Genomic DNA, 14,761 nt, shown 5'->3' with positions numbered 1-14,761 from the left:
TGGTGATTTGGAATTTTGTTTTTAGGAAGGTTTTTCAATGACTGATTCCATCTCTTTATTTCTTACGGATATGTTTAAAGTTTCTGTTTTTTTTTTAAATTTCGATAGTTTGTGTGTTCCTAGGAATCTGTCCATTTCACCTCGGTTGTATAATTTATTGGCCTGTGCTTTTTCATATTATTCTTTCAGAATCCTTTTTGGTTTCCTTAAGGTCAGTAGTAATTTCTGGTTTTAGTAATTTGAGTCTCCTCTTCTTTTTTTTTTTTTGGTCGGTCTATCTAAAGACTTGTCAAAGAACCAGCTTTTGGTTTGGTTGATCCTCTTCTAAAGTCGCTGAGTTCATTTCTACATAGGTTACTACATTCCCCTCCCAACACTTAACATTGGAGGGCCCCCCATTCAGGGGAGAAAACGAGTTCAGAGATAGATATGATGTTCCATCATCAAAGAAAGCTCAGGGCTATAAGACGTCAGGAAAAGTATCCAGTGGTTCAGACCCAGAAGAGCACGGGTTCCCCTGGAGGTGAGTCCAGCTGCCCTGAGCTTCCCTCTCCAGGGACCCGTGTGCCCTGTGGCTCCAGCAGCCCTCCTGGCATTGCCAAGGTGACTGAGTGGGCTGGGGAATGCAGCCTGTGTCCTTAGCAGGTGTAGGAGAAGAATGACAAGCTCAGAGCCAGGTGTGAGACGAGGCCCAGCATCTGCACTGAAATATGCTGCTTTCCCTGTGGTTCAAGCGTAGGCAGTCTGCAAGGGGAACTGTCACCCTCTCCCACCCTGACGTAGCCTGTCAACTCCCAGTGGTAACTCACCTGTCCCCACATGGTCTTGTCATTCATCACTCTTAATGGTCACTGATGATTCCATTAGGGGGAGGGACACTAGATGGCAAAGTTTGTCTCTAAAGAGAAAATTTAAGCTGTTTCTAATCTTCTTCTAACACAGAATGCTGAACAAGCGTCGCAGTGCATACAGTGCTTTCCTCTCAGGATGTTCCCATGTCCACCTGTTGGGGTGTATGTCCTGCCCAGGGCTTCGCCAGTATGCCCTGCCCACAGGAGCCGTCGTGTCCCTATTTCCCAGTCTCATCACCTTTACGTTTTAGTGTTTTAAAAGATTCCTACTAATTTTGATAGCTATGAATCTCTATCGGCCCCCAAATAAAAAAAATTAAACAAAAGAAAACATTTAAAAGGTCATTCTAAACGTGACTGAAAATGGTTTAGGAAACTTGGCTTTAATTGTTTGGGAGTGCCTGCCCTCCATCAAAACCATCTGCTTGGTGGACATCGGTGGCTTCTGGATAGCTTGTTCCTCTGAACTCCTCCTACACAGAAATTCTGGATGTGCCCCTGGGGAAAATGTCATTTTAAAAAAATGTCTGGTCAGTTTTCTTTACACTTCTTGGCTCACGAGAAGGAAACGCTGAAGCGTGTTCCCAGCCCATCGACTGCTTTTCCTTGTGGGGGTAGATTTCCCCACGTCCCGCCCTTCATCAGCTCGATTCCCATTTATTGCATGGTACAGATGGCCACTTTTCTGTCACTTTTAACCAAAAAAGTAGAAGCCATCGGAATGGAGCCATATCTTTCCATCTTGCTGGGTTTGATACTCTAGAAGCTTTTGATGTTTTGGGTCGTAGCCTTTGGTGCTCACTGTCCTCATTCCCTAAGTGGTTTTGGCCTGTGACCAGGCCAGTGTCTGCTCAGCGGGCAGCTCTCTCCTGGGCTGAGTTCTCAGCAGGAACTCAGGGAGGGAGGTTGGAGAGGTCATGATTCCTGTGACCCAGGTGTCATCCTGAGCCCTCTGGGGTTGAGCTGGGCAGGTGGCCGTGGTATGTCCTGCATGGGGTGCTCCTGGCTGTTGCTGGTATGTTCTGTCCTCACGGGCTGCTCCAGGGAAAGACCTGGGGGTGACCTGGCTCTGAGATCCCCCCTCATCTTCTCTGAACCCTGGGGGACAGGGTGGAGGTGGCCTTGTGGAGACAGGCCTGCTGGATGTGAGGCCCAGCCCATCCAGTGGGTCCACGTGGTGGTCATGTCCAACACTGTCTGTGTCTGGGCTGCAGATCCACTCTAGGAGGGCAGCCCTGCAGCCCCCCTGCCCTCCAAGGACCCTGTCCCTGTGCAACTCTACTCCATCTGGCCTCAGTCCTCCAGTGGTGAGCTGGGACCCTAACTCAGAGTTGGTGGATGAAAGTCACCTGAGGGGGCTCCAATGAGAAGGTAACGATCTGTTTCCTCCTGTTTCAGCTGTGTTGGGGTGGAAGAGGAGGAGGCGCCAGACATTGACATCTACCACTGCCCAAACTGCGAGAAAACCCACGGGAAGTCTACCCGTAAGTACCCAGAAGGCCGCCTCTTGCCATCTGGAGTGGCCAATACTCACCTTGGCTGCAGGGAGGGCCGGGGCTCTGCTAGGCCTGAACCTCGGCCCCGAGATGCTAGGGCTGAAATGCCCTGGGTAGCACCAAATGGCAGTGTCACAGCCTCAGGACTCCAAAGCTGGGAACCCCTCAGGCCTCACCTGCCCCTTCTGATTGGCACCTGCCCCTTCTGATTGGCTCCTGCCCTCAAGAGCTATGCAAAAACCCCACTAGATTTAAGGCCCAGGGCTGCATAATTAACTCTGGTAGTGGCCACAATAGCCTGAGTCTGGGGTGCAGACTTGGGAATTCAGGTAAGTGGCGATGACGGTGCATCAGGGCCCCTAGCTCAGCCTATCCCTGCTGCACTGTCCATTGCCACAGGTGGGCCCAGGTCGTCCGTATGTGTTTGTGGGTGGGCTCTGCATGCTCCTCCAGCAATAGCACCCCCCTTCCCAGGGAATCTCAGAGGGCCTGTGTCTCTCAGAGCTTGCTGTTTGTGTGTGCTGAGGCCTCCCCTTTCCTCTGGTCCCTCTCAGGTTCAGTGGGTCCTGGGGGGCTCCCAAGGCACAGGCTCAGTCATGCTTGGCAGGTTCACCCAAGTAGGTTTTCAGCTCCCAGGCCAAGCCTGGGTAGCAGGTGGGGGTCAGAGCCGTGTTCTGCAGAGACCTCAGGAGAGAAGTGGCCTGGAGACTGGACCGGTGTCACAAGTGTGCAAGTGTGGCCTCCGGGCTCCTGCCTGGGTTTGTACTCACAGAAACTGAGGCTGATCGTAGCCTTGGCTGGCTGGTCACACTCCCATTCCTGGCCCTGGGCTGGCTGGGCTGAGTGGGATGGTACCCTGGGATAGGGCTGGGGCGTCAGTCTCCTTCAAGAGAGTTCCCTCCAGGTCCCTGTTGCAAGCCAGGGGGCCAGACCCTCAGGCTCCGTGGGCAGAGCCCTGTAGACACAGTGGGATTGGAGGGAGGAGGCAGAGGTGGGAGAAGCCCCAGCGCTCTTGTTCTCGGAGTCCAGCCTGATCAGGGGAGCTTTGGCTGGCCTGGTGCTTGGTGGAGCTGGCGCTTTAGAGTGAGGTCTCCCTACTCTGGGGACCTCACTGCTGTCTCTTGGCCTCTCTAGGGCTTGGCCTGTGTGTTAGTCAGCTTTTTGCTTCTGTCACCAAAATACCTGAGATAAACAACTTAAAGAAGGAAAAGTTGATTTGGGCTCATAGTTTCTGTCCACTGCTCTGGGCCCCAGGTGAGACAGCGCATCATGATGGAAGGAGTGACAGAGGGGCACTGCTCAGCTCTTGGCAGCCAGGAAGCAGAGGTGGGGGAGGGTAAGGGGCCAGGGACAAGATATACTCCCATGGGCAAACCCAGTGACCAGGTGTCCAACCATGCCCCACCTGCCTGCAGTTTCCACCTGCTCCCAATAATCTATTCAGCCTTCAGTGGACTAACCGTTGAGGTCACAGTCATCCTTCTGATCCAAGCACCTCCCCCAAATCCCAACTCTGGACATTGCTACATTGGAAACCTAGTCTTCAAGACGTGAGCTTTGGGGCACATTCCAGATCTAAACCGTTAACCGCCTGTGTCCATTGCTCTGAAGGTGGGGGCTGCACTTGTTCCAGATTTTGTCCCTTGCTCCCTAGCACATCCTCAGCCCCGTCAAATGCCACCAAATATGTGGGTGGGTGAAGATGAGAAGTCTGGTGGCGCTTTCTGAGCTTTCTAGGCTAAGGCTGTGCCTGGGGGAAGTTACCTTCCTAGCCCCTCCCCAGCCATTGGCAGCCCTGGGGACAAACGATGACCCTACATTCTGGTGACTGCTTCAAATCAGAATTAGGGGAGGAAGAATTTCTCCTGGGTCCAGATACCTCGCCGAGCACACCTGGAGATCTCAGGGCCTCCTTATCTTTGCCACAGGACCCAGGCAAATGAGGCAGAGCTTCTGGGCGGATCCAGGGCTACACCATGGGACCTGGGAGGTGGCCAGGGCAGAGCAGGGCTGGCGTAAGGAGGTCCCAAGAAGTGTTTCCTTGGGGTGGAGGATCCACCTTTCACTCAGGGGCCGCTGGTCAGAGGATTTTGGGGGCAGCACTGCTCTGTGTGGTTTATGCCACAGGTGCACATGAGTGTCACCTGAGAAGAGGTTCTAGACTTAGAGGTCTTGGAAAGCACAGGCTGCGGCTCCTGCTTTGACAGTCAGCACGTGTTCCAGGTGTCTTTGCCTGGGGACTCTTGTGAGTCTGGCTGGGGTGGGGTGGGGGGTGCGTAGCTGAACAGGTTACCCACATTGACGAGCACATGGTGTTGATGTCTTTAGTGCCCCTGGATGTCCTCTGAAACACTCAGTGTGACAACCCACGTGCTGTGGGATGCACGTGTACCCACCCCACCCAGGCCCCACCCCTGTGCTTGGGGAGAGTTTGGGCCAAGGTTTGGCCATCAGCTAAGAGCTCACATGCAAGTTCCCCATCCCATCTCCTATAGCCCAGCCCCTAGGGAGCAATGTGTGTGTGTGTGTGTGTGTGTGTATGTATGTGTGTGTGTGTGCGCACACGTGTGCATGTGTGCGTTTGCTTGCTTGCGTCTTTGTTTGTGTGTGTGTGTGTGTGGGGGGGTGTATTAGTCCATTTGAGCTGCTGTAACAAAATACCAGAGACTGGATGGCTTAAATAACATCAAATTTATTTCCCACCACTCTGGAGACTGGGAAGTTCAAGAAACAGGCTCTGGCAGATCCTGTGTCTGGTGAGGGTCCTGTTCCTGGTGCAGCCTGTGGCCTGTGGAGCCCTCTGGAGGCCCCAGGCCTGCCTCCTGCCTTCCTGCCCTTGCTGTTCTGGCCTGGACTGGGGCTTTCAATGGACATGGCGAGGACAAGAGGGACCCATGCCTGTGGCCAAGCATCACCTTCTCTTTACGGAGGCCACAGCGGTGGGATTGCAGGGCCCTTCCCCGAGCTGTCCCCTGTCCTGATATGTTCCTTGGACTGATTTTGAACCATGGGCCCTACAGTTTATCTGACCAACATAGGGCAGGTGTAGGCCTCAGGTTCCTAGACTGAATCTTGGCAAGGTGTCCTGTGTGACAAAGGCACAGGAGAAGCAGGAAGCAGCAGCTCTGGGTTGCAGCTCTGTGACAAGCACAGTCACTAAATGGTCAGACTTACTTTCCCTTCTCTGTCACCGTCAGGTTCTGAGGACTGGGGTGAGAGCCTGCTGGTCCAGGCTCCATCCTCCCCTGCTCAGAGCGGTGCAGCGGGCTCCGTGCTGGGCCTGGGGGACACCTGCACCCCATGCCCCAAGCCATCTTCAGGGGTGTTTCGGGGAAGGAGGTGGAGAGAAGAGGGCCACCTGTGGTGGTGGCTATCAGGTGCCAAAGGTCCCAGCAGGGAGGTGTCAGGGTCTTGATATGGAGGGCAGGCGGAAGGCGTCATCCAGCTCTGGGATGGTGGTTCCCGTGGCTCGGGACCTTGCAGGAGGTGACTCTGGTGATCTTGGCAGATTTGGTGCCTGAAGGAAGAGGAGACCTGGGAGACCCCAGGTTCTGCGTCAGAGTGATGGACGGTGATGACCCTTTAGTTGGTGACACCAGAGGCTGGGGAGGAAGGGTGGGGTCCGAGTTCCTCTGTGTGTGTGTGTGGGGGGGGTAAGGGTGAGGAGGTGCTGGGTGTGAGGGTTGGGGTTTCAGGAGGTCTGAGTACTCACAGGCTCAAGGCCTTGCTGGGTCCCCCTGCAGGGCAGCAGGTATGAGGGCCCCGGAGGGGGGATTGCACTTGATGACATCCCCCACCTCCTGTCCCCCACCTCCTGTCCCCCCCCCGCCCCCCTGCAGTGAAGAAGAAGCGGACGTGGCACAAGCACGGCCCGGGGCAGACGCCCGACGTGAAGCCCGTGCAGAACGGCAGCCAGCTCTTCATCAAGGAGTTGCGGAGCCGGACCTTCCCCAGGTGGGGCCAGGAAGGGGTGGGGGGCCCCCGCAGAGTCTGGTCCTCACCCTGTGGCCCTGCCCTCTCCCTTCATCTTTCACCCCCTGCAGCCAGTGGCCATGTGCTCTGCCCCCTTGGGCTCCCTCTTCCAGGAGAGGGGGAGTGGTCATGCTGCGCTGGAGGTCACAGAGCCCCCACTGCAGCCCCAGGGTGATGGCCAGGGGGACGAGCACAACCCCTGTTCCCCTGGGTGGAGGGCACCCTTCCTGCCAAGTGCCTCACCTTTATGTCGTTCCTGTGGGTTCCTTTCTTTCTCTTTTTGGTGTAGGGATGGAACCCAGGGTGCTTTAGCACGGAGCTACATCCCAGCCCTTCTTGTATTTTCTTTTGAGACAGGGTTTCGCTAAATTGCAAGGGGCCTCAGCCTCCTGAGTCGCTGGGAGAGAGGTGTGCGCCACGGAGCCTGGCTCCCTGGTTTCCTCAGCCCTCCTGGGAGTCCTCTTGCCTCCCACATGGCCAAGAGGCCAGCACCTTGAGGAGGTGGCATGGAATGGCCCCCGGTGAGAAAGGGCATTCACCAGAGGCCCCCCTGAGCTACCCGTGGCTGAGAGCTCCTTTCTGTTTGTCTGACAAGATCTTTTTCCTTCTTCTTTATTTTGGAAGGATGATTTCACTGGAAAAAAGAGTTTTACATTGTGGATTTTTCTTTTGACACTTTAAGTATTTCCGCCAACTCCTTTCTTGCTTCTGGGATTTCTGATGAGAAATAGAATGTCACCTTATCCTTACTCCCCTCTGTGGAAGTGCTTTTCTCTTCGGACTTCTTTCTTTTTTTCTTTTTTCCCCCCTTGTTGAGTGAGGGGTAATTCACAGACCAAAATTCATCCACTTAAAGTGCACAGTTCAGTGGTTTGTGGTGTGTTCACAGACATGTGCACCTTCACCAGTCAGTTTTAGAACATTTTCATCCCCCCAAAAAGAAATCCCACATGTTTATTGTCACCCTTATCTTCTATCCCCCGCCCACAGCCCTAAGCAACTACTGTCACTTTCTTTTATTCATACATTTGCTTACTATGGACATTTTATATCAATAGAATTGTACAGTATATGACTGGCTGCTTGAGTCCTGTGTCACGCCTTTGAGGTTCACCACGTTGTATCGAGGGTCAGTGCTTTTTTCTTTTTAATGATTGGATAATATTCCACTGGTGCCTAAACCACATTCTGTTTATGCATTCACCGGGGAGGGGCATTTGGGTTGTTTCTGCATGTACAAGTTTTTGTGAGGTCATGTTTTCATTTTTTTAAGAATGGAATTGCTAGGTTGTATGGTAACTCCGTGTTTAATTGTTTGAGAAATTGCTAGACCATTTCCCAAAGCAGCTGTACCATTTTACATTCCTGCAAGCAGTATATGAGGCTTCTTATTTTTCTACATCCTCCTCACTAGGGTCTTGTTATTATTTAACATTTTGATCCTGACTGTCCTAGTGGATGTGATTTGGTATGTCATTGTATTTTGATTTGCATGACCAAATGACCAAAGATGTTGAGAATCTTTTTCTGTGATTATGGAACTTTCTAAGAGTTTTGTCCTTGTAGCATTTACAGTTTATTCTTTATTATATCTTAATTAATTTTTTTTTGTATATGGTGGGAGGCAAAGATCTAACTTTATTTTTTTTTACATGTGGCTATCCATTTGTCCCAGTATATTTTGTTGAAAAGATTATTTTTTTACTGTTTATTTTTATGTGTTGCTGAGGATCAAACATAGTGCATGCCAGGCAAGCACTCCACCACTGAGCCTATTCTTTTACTACTGAGTGGTCTTGGAGCCTGTATCAAAATCAGTTTGCCATAGATGTACATGTTTATTTCTGGATGCTAATTCAATTTCACTGGTCTATTATTGTCCTTATGCCAATACCACACAGTCTTTTTTTTTTCTTCTTCTTCTGATTATTTTTTATTGGTACATGCCATTGTGACATATTTCACATACATAAAAACATAATTTGATCAATTTCATTATCCCTCTTCCCCCTTCCCTCCTCCCTTCCTCCACCCCCATATCGATTACTGAAGTCATAGTAAGTTTTAAAATCAAGAGGTGTGAAGCAAAGTCTAACTTTGCTTTTCTTTTTCAAGATTATTTTGGTTCTTCTGGGTCCTTAACTGTTCCTTGCATTTTACTAAGATCAACTTGTCGATTTCTACAAAGAAATCATCTCGAATTCTGAATGTTTTTGATCTAAAGATTATGATAGAGTTTTTCCATCTTAACCACGTTAAGTCTTCTGGTGCATGAACTTGGGATGTTTTTCCACTTATTTGGATCTTTTAAAATTTCTTTCAACAACGATTTATAATTTTCTTGAGTTTTGGACTGCTTTGGTTGAATTTATTTGTGTTTTATTCTTTTTGATGCTCCTGTAAATGGAATCATTCATTTTATTTTCAGATTGTTCAGTGCATAGACATATATTTGGTTTTTGTATATCAGTCTTGTGTCCTGCAACCTGCAGACTAGTGTGTTAGCTCTAATTTTTAATGAATCCCTTAGGATTTTCTCTATAAAAGATCATGTGACTTGAAAATAGAGATGGTTTTACTTCTTTCTTTACTTTTCTGTCTGGATGACTGGTATTTCTTTTTCTTGCCTAATTGCTTTGGCTTTAGAACCTCCCTATGATGCTGAGTAGAAGGGGCAGGGCAGCGGTGATCAGGGCTCCACCCAGTGCTGTGAGCATGCCACTTGAGGGGGGAGCTTCAGTTCCACATGTGGCCCCCCTGCAAGAAGGCAGCCTCCACTTCCTGGCAGTACTTACCCAGGGCTTAGCCTCAGCCACAGAGACTGGGACAGTCAGGGTTTCAGAAAGAAGCCCTGGAGTGGGAACAGGCAATGGAGCCTATGTTCTTGGCTGTAGGTGTCCAGAGTGGAGTCTGCATCCTGCTGAGCAGTGGGAGGTGGAGTGAGAGAATGCTCTGTATTGAAGTATCACAGCCTTTCTGCATGATTTTTTATAGATTTTCTTCATTCGTGAATGAACTGGCTTTGAAGAATTGCTTTGTAAATAATTTCCCCCAGTTCCACTCTCATGCTAGGAATTTCTGTCTCTCGTCTGGATTCTTTCAAAACATTACCTTTGTCTTTGGTTTTCTGCAGTTGGAATGTGATATGCCTTGGCGTAGATGTCTTCTGGGCCCTCTGGATATGGGCTGTCTTGTCTGCAATTTAGTAAAATTTCCAGCCTTTACTCCTTTTTTTACAATTGATTTTATTTTTTTATATACACGACAGTGGAGCCTTTACTCCTTTAAATATTTTTCTGCTTCTTTGTCTCTTTTCCTTCTGATATCCCCATTGTGCATATGCCATGCTTTTGCATAGAGTATACTTTGTAATTTGGGGTTGAAAGCTGGGCGTGATGTGTTGTGTAAGAGGAACTGAGGTGACTGGCTTTCCGTGTGGCGTTAGGTTAATCTGGCTAGGACGGGGCCATGTTAAATTTGCTATAGCTCTAGGTGCCAGAGACTTCACTTCTTCTAGTTTCACTGTTTAATTACCTCCCCCCATTTTCTTTGATTTCCTGATTAAATAGAGTCTGTGTCTTGCAGCTGTTATAACCAACTTGTTATCCTAATGTGCTCTTTGTCACTGGACCCAGGTGTGTTTGCTCTTTACTCAAAAGCCAGTAGTTGAGAGGAAAGTTGGAAAAGAGGAAGTCAGGTTTATTCAAGGACTAGGCCTGAGAAGATAGAGGGGGCTGTCCCCCTTGGCACTCTGTCTTGGGGACCTCAAGTACTCAGAATGACTTTTATGGAGGAATGGAAGGATGTGCACTGGGACAGTGGGCAGAGAGGTCACATGCTGAGCAGGGTCTTCATCAGGTTACATGTCTCCTGGCCGACGCCCCCCTCCCCCACTGAAAAGTTGCAATTGACCTTGACTACCGAGGTCTAGTTACAACCATATTTTCTACAAGTTGAACATACAATTGACTGTGTAAGTGATGCACAGAATTAAAGAATAAGGAGGGCCCTGTTACACACGCAGATCTTATCTGAAAGTCTTATCTGAAAGTCGACAGATGTTCTGGGTTCTGTAAATGTAGTTACAGTTATAGTTCACTGTAACCCTAAAGTTACAGTTGTGTCACTCTGTGTTCACCGTAACTGTAAAGTTAGAATTTAGAATGCTCGGCACAGGGAAGAGAAGGGACTCCGCGGAGGGACAACTCCCAAAGGGGTGGCCACCGTTGTGGTCTGTCGACTCAGAAATCATGACCAAGGTGTTTTTATTCAGGTGCAGAATAGATTTGCAAATCAGAGAATAGAAGAAGTTCCGTTTGATCACGCTGTCATTCCTCCGAGGGAAAGTTGGTCTGGGCTTTTATAACAAGGAGAAGTGGCACATGCAACTTGGGGTTGGAGGAGGTCAGCTGGACCCAGGACCACGCAGCGGGTGGAAACCACCACCTCAGGGTGCTCGTGCACCTTGTTGTCCACTGGAATGCCCAGGTCAGGGGCAAAGACTGGTCACTCTGGTATTTCTCAAACCTTGCAAGCGAGGTGTTGCTAGGTTCTGGGAAATTTTTCTTTCTAGTGGATTCAGTTCCTGACCTCTCTTGTGGCAGGTATCCCGCCCCTATCAGTGCATCTCTAAGGCCAAGAGAGGAGTCTTGTCTCATTTTATCCATTCTAAGCCTTTTGGACTTCTATTTTACCAGGTGGTCAGGCTGTGGGGAAGGGAGTGTTCTGGGATTTCATGGTTAATTCTCAGTGCTTTAGTTGGCCTGAGTTTCTGGGCCGTGACCTTTGGAAGCATTTCCCTTACCTGAGACCTGAGACGGCATGGCTGGAGGGGGCTGGACTTGGCTTATTTCCCTTCTTCCTGTCATAGAAAGGTCTGGTAAAGTGATTTCCCCTGGATGGTAGACCTTGGTTATGGAGAACATTCTAGGTGTATTTAAAAATGATTTATTTTCCCTTTCCCCAGCCTGGGTCAAGAGGGATCTTTGTTTTCTGTTTTGTTTTTGTTACCAGGGATTGAACCCATGTGCACTTAACCACTGAACCACATCACCAGCCCCTTTCTAAAATTTTTTATTTAGAGAGGGTCTCACTAAGTTTCTTAGGGCCTTGCTAAATTGCTTAGGCTGGCTTTGAATTTGAGATCCTCCACTCTCTGCCTCCCAAGCTGCTGGGATTACAGGCAAGTGCCACTGTGCCCTGCTAAGAGGGATCTTGACCTTGAGTACTTGGTGGTTTCTGAATTGATGAAAGTGTGCCCCCCCACCCCCACACCACCACCCTGGGTGGGGACTTTTTAACTCATAAGCTGGTCTATACTCACCTTCCAACTGTTTGTCCAAAAAGGTTACCACTTAAAATTCCCATCAGCTTCTGCTCCAAGTGAGGCAAGTCTTGCCTGTGATTTTCTTTATTTTCCTGTTTCCTCAGATTTGGTGATGGTTGTTTGTCCTGTAACCCCAATTCCCTGATGAATCTGAGAAAAGTTGTTGATTATTGGTTTATTTGGCTTTTTTATTGTGAGGATGAGAGTGTCAGCTTTCAAGCTCTTTGTGTGTTGGAGTTGAAACCAGAAGTCAAGTTCCACACTGTTCTAAGCACCTCACGTTAATTGGGTTATTTATCTTTTTATAATTAAGTTGTAGGAGTTCTTTACATATTCCAGCAGGGCGTGGTGGCACACGCCTGTAATCCCAGCGGCTCCAGAGGCTGAGGCAGGATTTCGAATTGAAAGCCAGCCCCAGCAACTTTGGAGCCCCTAAGCAACGCAGCAAGACCCTGTCTCAAAAATAAAAAAGGGATGGGGATATGATTCAGTGGCTGAGCGCCCATGGGTTCAATTCCTGGCCCAAAGGGGGGAAAATCTCTTTACATATTCCAGATACTCATTCCTTTTCAGATTTTCTCCCTCATCCTACAGGTTCTCTTTTTGATTTCTTGATAGTATCCTTTGAAGCACTAAAGTTTTGATTTTGGTGAAGTCCAATTTTTCTATGGTTTGTGCTTTTAGTGCCACTTCTGTGAAAGCATCACCTAATACAAGATCTTGAGCATTTATGCTTTGCTCTTCTACAGTTTTTGTAGTCTCAGCTTTTTACTTAGGTCTTTGACTCATTTTGCTTTAATTTGTATATGTTTTGAGGTGGGGGCTGTGCCATTCTTCAGCAGGTAGATCTCCAGTGTCCCAGCACCTCTCACTGAGAAGGCTGCCCTCTCCCCATTGGTCTGTCTTGGCACTGTGGTTGAAAAGCACTTCACCATGGATGTGAGGGTTGACTTCTGGACTCTCTGTTGTGTTCCATTGCTCTGCATGTCTCTGCTTATGCTTGGGCTGTCTGGTCTTGATTGTCATAAGCTTTGAAGTGAATTTAGAAGTTGCGAGGTGTCCTGCGGGTGCCTTGCATTCCGTTCAGCATTCCATGTTTTGGTAGGAATTGTATGGACTGCAGATCAACATTCCATCATTTGTTTTTTCTTTCTTCTTTTTTTTTTTTTAATTTTCTTTCTCTCTCTCTCTCTCTCTCTCTCTCTGTCTCTCTATCTCTTGGTGTCTCTCTCTCTCTCTCTCTCTTTCTCTCTCTCTCTCAAGCACTGGGGATTGAACCCAGGGACACTCTACCACTAAACTACATGCCCACCCTTTTATTTTTCTTTTGAGAAAAGTTCACACAAGGTTGGTTGCCCAAGCTGGCCTCAAACTTGTGATCCTCCTGCCTCCGCCTCCTAAGAAGCTCCTAATGCCTGGCTCCATTGTTTCTTGAATCCTACTCCTTCCTTCTAGTTTTGATTTCCCTCTTGTTGAATAATAGCCTTTACTACTTCTTTTAGCAAAAGCCTATGAAAAATAGACTCTTTTTGTCTGATAGTGTTTTCATTTCATCCTTATTCTTGAATGATTCTAATATCCTGAAATTGATCTCTAGTTCTAGAGTTAAAGTTATTTTCCTTTTAGTCCTTGAAGATACTATTTTATTATCTTTTGACATCTCTTGTTGCTCATGATGTCTGCTGTCAGTCTCGTTGCTGGGGTTTTTGTTTTTTTTCCTGGTAAGTAATGTGGTATTTCCCCGCTCCTTTGAAAACACTGAAGATAGTCTGGTCTTTGATGTACCGTCGTGGACGCTGATAACTCTATGTTTGCGGGTTTTTTTTGGTTGTTGTTGTTTATCCTGATTGGAACTCTGTACACATTTTTAATCTGAGAAGTCGTGTCTGAATTCTGAAAAGTATTCTATTTTCTCTTTCAGTAGCATTTCTCCAACATGACCTTTGTCATGTTTCAAATCTTTCTTCAAATTCACTTTCTTCTGCTCAGCAAATTGCCATTGAATGCATCCATTGGGCTTGGAAAATTTCAGTCATATTTCTATTTTTAGAATTTCTGTGAAGTTCCTTTTCAGTGTCCTTTTCTGTTCCTTTTTCGCACTCCCTGTTCTTTTGTAATGTGTTGGGTGTGTTTCAACATTTCTTTTTTAGCCGTTCTGTTTCCCTGAGTTCCTGGGATTTCCTCTTGCCTGCTGTCTCTGGGGACTCCCTCTGGTGTTCACTTGCTTCTGTGCGGCTTGGATCTTCATAGGGGTGGTTTTCCAGGGTCGCTGGCATGTCCCAAGCTGCTACTTGGTTTTGTAAGTGCCGTTTACTGTGGCCCTGTAAACTTCATAGCTCCAGCTCCCATTTGGGCTTCCTGCTCTGTGCATTAATGTGAATTGGGAATTCTCCCCAGTGATAAAAGAGGTTTAGATTATCAAGGGCAGCTTTCCACCTATGATCCTGTAGAGGAGACATTTCTCTTGGCTTCCAAAGCTTCCTTGCGTGACCTTGGTGTTCCCCGGCCGCCCCACAGCAGTCTCTGTACATTTCCTTCTTTCTCACCTTCCTCTTACTCCTGCTGGTTTATCTTTAGCACTGTTACCATGTGGTCCAGCCAGTGGGCCCTCTTTCATCCTGACCTTAACTGACTTCTGGGCAAAACTGGGCCGGGAGCAGTGGCACACACCTGTAATTCCAGTGACTTGGGAGGCTGAGGCAGGAGGATCACAAGTTCAAAGCCAGCCTCTGCAACTTAGTGAGGCCCCAAACAATTGAGCAAGACCTTGTCTCAAAAAATTAAAAAGGCTACAGATGTAAGTCAGTGGTTAAGCACCCCTGGGATCAATCCCCAGTACCCAGACAAACCCAAACCAACCAACAAACCCCCCAACACTGGAGGCTGCCGCCCTCTTCTCACTGGAGCCCTGTGCTTTCTTAGGTCTTCCTCCCCCACCTGCTTTCTCTCCTGCTGACTCCCCTCCCTGTGGCATCACCTGCCAGGGGCTCTGTTCCTGGCCCCGCCCTGAGGCTCCACACCTGTCTCCGTCTTCTAGCTGTTCTGAGCTCTTGACCTGTAGCTCCACTGCAGGATCCGACACACACCTCAGACCAAACATGTCCCCAGCTCAGCAA

At 48.6% G+C, this 14,761-nt stretch overlaps 1 protein-coding gene across 1 annotated transcript in view; it reads left to right on the top strand.

The window, feature by feature from the left end:
• The first annotated feature begins 2,249 nt into the window (after positions 1–2,249).
• Phf2 (PHD finger protein 2) overlaps positions 2,250–14,761 on the top strand; it is a 42,588-nt gene continuing 30,076 nt past the window's right edge. The window contains exons 1-2 of the mRNA XM_015506284.2: positions 2,250–2,335; positions 6,187–6,301. The gene's annotated coding sequence lies outside the window, so the exon portion shown is untranslated. The remainder of the gene's footprint in view (positions 2,336–6,186; positions 6,302–14,761) is intronic.

Source organism: Marmota marmota, unplaced genomic scaffold (assembly GCF_001458135.2).
Source record: "Marmota marmota marmota unplaced genomic scaffold, marMar, whole genome shotgun sequence".
Taxonomy (NCBI): Eukaryota; Metazoa; Chordata; class Mammalia; order Rodentia; family Sciuridae; genus Marmota; species Marmota marmota.
This window is presented reverse-complemented; position numbering and strand designations above follow the sequence as displayed.